Source organism: Rattus norvegicus, chromosome 18 (genome assembly GCF_021556685.1).
Source record: "Rattus norvegicus strain SHRSP/BbbUtx chromosome 18, alternate assembly SHRSP_T2T, whole genome shotgun sequence".
NCBI classification, from domain to species: domain Eukaryota; kingdom Metazoa; phylum Chordata; class Mammalia; order Rodentia; family Muridae; genus Rattus; species Rattus norvegicus.
Genome location: NC_141551.1, coordinates 23,886,705 through 23,892,682, shown reverse-complemented (window position 1 = coordinate 23,892,682; position 5,978 = coordinate 23,886,705).

Here is a 5,978-nt window from a genome sequence, read left to right as displayed (position 1 = left end):
AATAAAGATCAAAGTTTACACGAAACTGAAGCAGCAGGGAACAGACAGAAAAGGTGAGAAAACCCATGTGATCATTAAAACACACTTCTGGCTGGAATATAAAAAATAAATTCCCTTTTTCTGATGTTGACCCACCTGCGGAAAGAATGCAATGGTAAAAGAACAAATTCCTCTGGTTCTCAAACATTTGGCTCATTGTGAAGACAGTGTTTTTCCACTCTCTAGAAATGGGAGCGCCTTTTCATTGACTAAACAGAAGCCACGTCGGGTTAAGAGTATCTTTGCGGTTAGGCGTGGTGATGAGCATCTTTAATCACAGCACTCAGGAGGTAGAGGCAGGCAGATCTCCGTGAGTTTGAGGCCAGCCTAGCCTACATAGTATGTTGTAGGCCAGCCAGGGCTACATGGTGAGCCCTTCACAAACCAAGAACAACTGGATAGGAAACAAACAACAAGCCACCACTGAAACCTTTGCTGTCGTGTTAGATTTGAGGCAGCGTAAAGAGGCAGGAGGCAGGAGAGAGACCAGAGGCTGACCTTAACAAATTGTTTCTCTCAAACAGGAGGGGCCGACACGGTGGTAAAGGAGCCAAAGGGAAAGGGGGCACTTGGGGTTTACACAGGAGGTTTGGAAGACAGCTGCCAGAGGCTCCCTGAAAGCCTGCACTTCTCCCTCCTGGAATTGTTTGTCCAGACAAGGACATTTTATCCTCAGAGACACCTTACCCCAGATATCAGGATGTGGCCCACAGTAGGCGGTGGGCAGTGAGTTTGGCAAAGGCATTGATGGGGAAGCGGCTGGAGTTTCAACACAGGGCTTCGGTCAGAGTCTGGCAGAGTTTGCTCAAGATTTAGTCTAAAAGTTACATGTCAAAGTAACTTTTATTCACCTGATGTAATTGTCTCCTAGGTTTACTGCCTCTGTCTGCTAACCCAGGCTTAGTCCTGAAAGCCGGTTAGCCTCCGTACAATCTAACTAGGCCTAGAATGCTTTCAGCCTCTGAGACTTGCTACTGAACAAGCTCACCCTTTCTTGTTCTCTCTGAACTCTAACTGGCTGGCTCAGCTCAGCAGTTCTGGCTCAGACTTCTTGCCGACTGGTTCAGTCTGGCTTCTCCTGATCATTCTCCAGCTCATTCTGTCTTCACCTGTGTCAAACTTGCTCTGTGTCTGCAGCCTGTCTCTGTACAACTGTCCCAGCAAAACCGCCTCCTCTCTTCTCTTCTCTTCCCTCCCCCCTCCCCTCCCTTCCCCCTCCCCCTTCCCTCCTCCCCCCTTCCCTCTCCTCTCCTCTCCCCTCCCTTCCCCCTCCCCCTTCCCTCCTCCTCCCCACTTCCCTCTCCTCTCCTCTCCTCTCTCTGCACTGCCCCTTAAGTAGCTTCCCATGCCTCTCCTCATGAGAGTTGGGCATGCCCTAGTCTGTCAAATCTTTCTCTGATCCATCACTTTGTCTGCCACTCAATTAGAAGTCACTTTCTTTTTTTTTTAATGTTCTTCCCAGCACTGTTTTTTAAGATTTATTTATTTACATATATATATATATATATATATATATATATATATATATATATATATATATATATATGTACACTGTAGCTGTCTTCAGAACACCAGAAGAAGGCATCAGATCTCATTACAGATGGTTGTGAGCCACCATGTAGTTGCTGGGAATTGAACTCAGGACCTCTGGAAGAACAGTCAGTGCTCTTAACCGCTGAGCCATCTCTCCAGTCCCTAGAAGTCACTTTCAAACATGGCTGCTTCCTTCTACAAACTGGCATTACCGCCAATGTTTGGTCTGTATTCTGGCCAGAGGGATTAAAGATGTGTGGTATGACTGAGACACACCACAACTAAAAACAGGTGTTTTTAGTAAACAACCCAATCTCGGAGTTCACAATGTGATCAAATATCCTGTGATAGCTAGATGGAGACAAACTGCCACAGTTTTGTTTATACGTGGCGGTATATCTATTTATTTGTTTTTGTTTTGTTTTTAATTTTTAAAGATGTTTCATTTTGTGTGTATGTTCATTGTGTATACCATGTGTGTGCCTGGTACCTGTAAAGGTCAGAGAATAGCATCGGATCACTTGGAACTGAGTTATGGAAGGTGGGTTCTGGGAACTGAATCCTGGTCCTCTGAAAGAGCAACGAGTGCTCTTAATGACTGAGCTGTTTCTCCAGCCCCAAGTGGTATATTTGTCTAACAGGATTTTCCATTTATAACTATTTACAGGGCAGTAAGATGGGCTCGGCAGGGAGAACACTAGTTGCACAAGCCTGCCAGGCCAGATGCCACCTCTGTATCCCACTGACGACGAAGCTGGGTGTAGGGCTATACACCTATAATTCCGACACTCCTACTGTGAGAACCAACTGTCTGCAGGCTGGTGGACTGGCTAGCCTGTGGTATACAGCATGGCAGGAACAAGAGCAACCCTGCCTCAAACCGAAGTGAAACAAAATAAGAGAAAGCTAACCCCTGATCTTTACACACACGCCATGGCATGCAAATGCCCACTAACATGTATACATCATACATAGACATACGTAATAGTAAAACAAATTTTTTAAAGGTTTTCTCATATTGAAGTAGAATAAAGTATAAAAGACCAACTATTAGATATCGACTTACTGATTTATTTAGTGATTTGCTTAAAGCCCTGCTTGCACTGTCTGTTTGCCAAGCATGACGTCACTTGCTACCTGGAACAGAATGACCTGGAGAAAGAGCTGAAAGGTCGTTGCCCTTAACAACCTGCTGACTGCTACATGCAACTCTGTTAGATCTTGCCTGCTTGCCTGCCTCGTCTTACAGTTTTAAAGCAAAACTGAGAACACAGGCATTACCCAGGATTGAAGCCCTTTCAGGAGATAGGTCCACCAGTGACATCTCTCTTCCCTCTCTTTGGTGATGGAGTGTTTATTCAAGAACACTCCTGGCAACAGTATCACTTTACACAATGGTACTGGGGATGTTTGTGGAACAGCGTGTGTTGATGTGTAGTTAAGAGTACCTCTGTCACTCCATGAGCAAAGCTGGTAAACACACAGGTTTGTACTTTCAGTTTCAAGCAGGTCAGTGGAGTGCTTCAAAAGCAGTTTGGGCAAACACAGCCTGTGGTTTCTGAGACACACAACCACACTCTCCTGCCAGTATACAAGCTTGTTCTTCCTGGCAATGCCAACGATAAGTGAGGAAAAGGAGATACAATTCTTAAATTCAGAGTTAGACTGGTCAAAGTAATGAGAATAAGTGATTGTTGTCTGTCAGCCATAAATGAGATCTTCATCACCTCCTGCAAGGCTACGAGATCATCATCAGAAGGGGCAGAAAGACTGAGGAAGGAGTGCTGTTGTAGGATGCTGTCTTCCAGGCAGGACATAGATGTTGTATTGTTTTTAGTTTTTTGAGATAGTGTTTCTCTTTGTAGCCCAGGCTGTCCTGGAACTTGCTCTGTAGACCAGGCTGGCCTCAAACTCACAGCAACTCACTTGCCTCTGTCTCCCGAGTGCTGGAACTGAAGGTGTGTGCACCACCACCATCACCTGTGGACATCACATTCTTGAACAGATTTGGGCCTGCCAAAATCTAATCCTGCAGGAGAGAGGAGCTCACAAGGCCCACCCCTAGGGAAGGATCATCGGCATTTAACTGTTGCTGGGGGAGAAACTACATTTTCTTCAGTGGTGTAGCCATTTGTAAGGCGCCAGATAAATGAAAAAAAGAAATAAAAAGGAAAGGAAAAGACATGACTTGTCCTAGGTAGGTGGAGGAGAAAGTTTATTACACATATGTGGGAGAGCATAGCTAGAGGCAGACACATCTGGGAGTTCAGAGTGGGCATGACCAGACTAAGCTGGGCTATGTGGGGAGAGGGGGAAGGGAAGGGAGAGGTGGGGACTGAGCCAGAGAATGACTCTTAGCCAACGGAAGGGGTGGTCAGTGTGAAGCAAAAGCCTTGTGACTAGTTACTAGTGTGAGAGTAGTTTGCACTTATCCAAGCCTACAGTATACAAAGAAGCAAACTCTAGCAAGGGCAGCTAGGTGGAGGTGGGGGTGGCGAATGGCTAGCCAAATTTCAGAAAGAAAAAGACATTGGCTGCACAGCTGCCTGCTAGTGACAGAGTTACTGTTGACTTATCCTTGCTACTTGTAACACCTCACCAATAGAACTGTTAGGAAACCAAGAAAATACATGTATTGTTCTAACCAAATTGGATATTGTTAGAGTTGATCTTTTTGTCTGTTGTGGGTTCCCTTTCTAGGGCGAGTTGGTGTGTGTGTGTGTGCGTGTGCCTGTGCGTGTGTGTGTGTGTGTGTGTGTGTGTGTGTGTAGATGTGTCTTTCCAGGGAAAGTATGTCACTCAACAGAGGTAACTGGTGTAATGACTGGGTCCTGTACAGTCACTGCTCTGGCCCTTTCTCTAAAGGGCCTCCCCCTCCCCTTCTACCTCCTCCCCTCCCCCTTCCCTCCTGTTCCTCTTCCTCCTCCTCCCCTCCCCCTCCCTCCCGCCTCCCTCCCCTCGTTGTCGTCCTCGTCGTCCTCCTCCTCCTCCTCCTCTTCCTCTGGAGGCTTGTGGACCAGCTTGTGAGTTCCAGAACAGTGAGGGCTACACAGAGAAGCCCCATCTCAAAACAACAACAATAATAAACAAAAAAACCCCAAAACAAACAAAACAAAACCATAAACAAACCAGTGAGTGAACAAATGAGTAAGTAACTAAGAAAATAGACAAATAGATGACTAGATAAATAGATGAATGAATGAGTGAATGAATAACGACAAGGCCTGAATGCCATGGCACTGCTGATTGTCAGTCCCTTCACCTAACACCAAGCTTGGGTGCTACCTGCTCACCACCACAAACACACCTACCACACTGGTCTGCACTATCATACAACACACATCCCTGCATACATGAAAAATGTACACAAACAAATCAGAAGGCAACAATGTTTGGGCAGTGACCTATCATTGCCATGGACAGATGGGCATTCTGAATCTCAAAGTTCACCAAGTTGGAAGATAGTAACCTGGAAAGATGGGGCCACAGTGGGCGTGCAAACAGGCGATTCATGAGCCTCTGTTATCCATTTTAGTGTTTCCGAGTGGAGTCTCCTAGTTATGTGAAACAAAACCAACAAGGATAGAAAAAATCAGGACAGCAGTGGAAGAGTTAAAACTCCCATTTGTATTAGTCAGGAAAAAGAGATTTTTTTTTTTTATTTTCGTAGAGTGTCTCTTTTAGCCCAGGATAAAAGAGTTGTTTTTATTTTTGTAGAGGGTCTCTTTTAGCCCAGGATGGCTCCTACTTGCTATGTTCCTGAAGAGCATCTTCAGATGCTATTTCCAGCCCCTGCATGCTGGGATTGCAGGCATGGGCCAGCACCCCCCGCTTTATGCAGTTCTCCAGTAATGAGAGTGTGGGACCTAGGCCAGGGCTCCCACCTCCCTCATGAGTCAGATCCCCAGCACTGCTGTCTGTTTTATTCCTAGTTCATCACATTTGTGCTTATAGTTATTATGTATTTATTTTTTACTTTTATTCTGTCTGTCTGTCTATCTATCTATCTATCTATCTATCTATCTATCTATCTATCTATCTATCATGCCTACCATCTGTCTGTCTGTCTGCCTGTCTATCCATCCATCCACCCACCCACCCACCCACCCACCCATCTATCTATCTATCTATCTATCTATCTATCTATCTATCTATCTATCTATCTATCTATCTATCTATCTATCATGCCATCTATCTATCTATCTATAATGCCTACCCACATCAGGGAACCCAATGCCTCTGTCCTCCCTGAGCACCCGCACTCTCTTGAGAATATCCACACACATACATGTACACATTTAAAAGCCATATAAATTAAACTTAAAATAATTACCCTGGCATTAAAAAGAATGAGAACAAAGAGACCTTGGGCTGCGGATGGGAAGGACTGCCGGGCACTGGGTTGG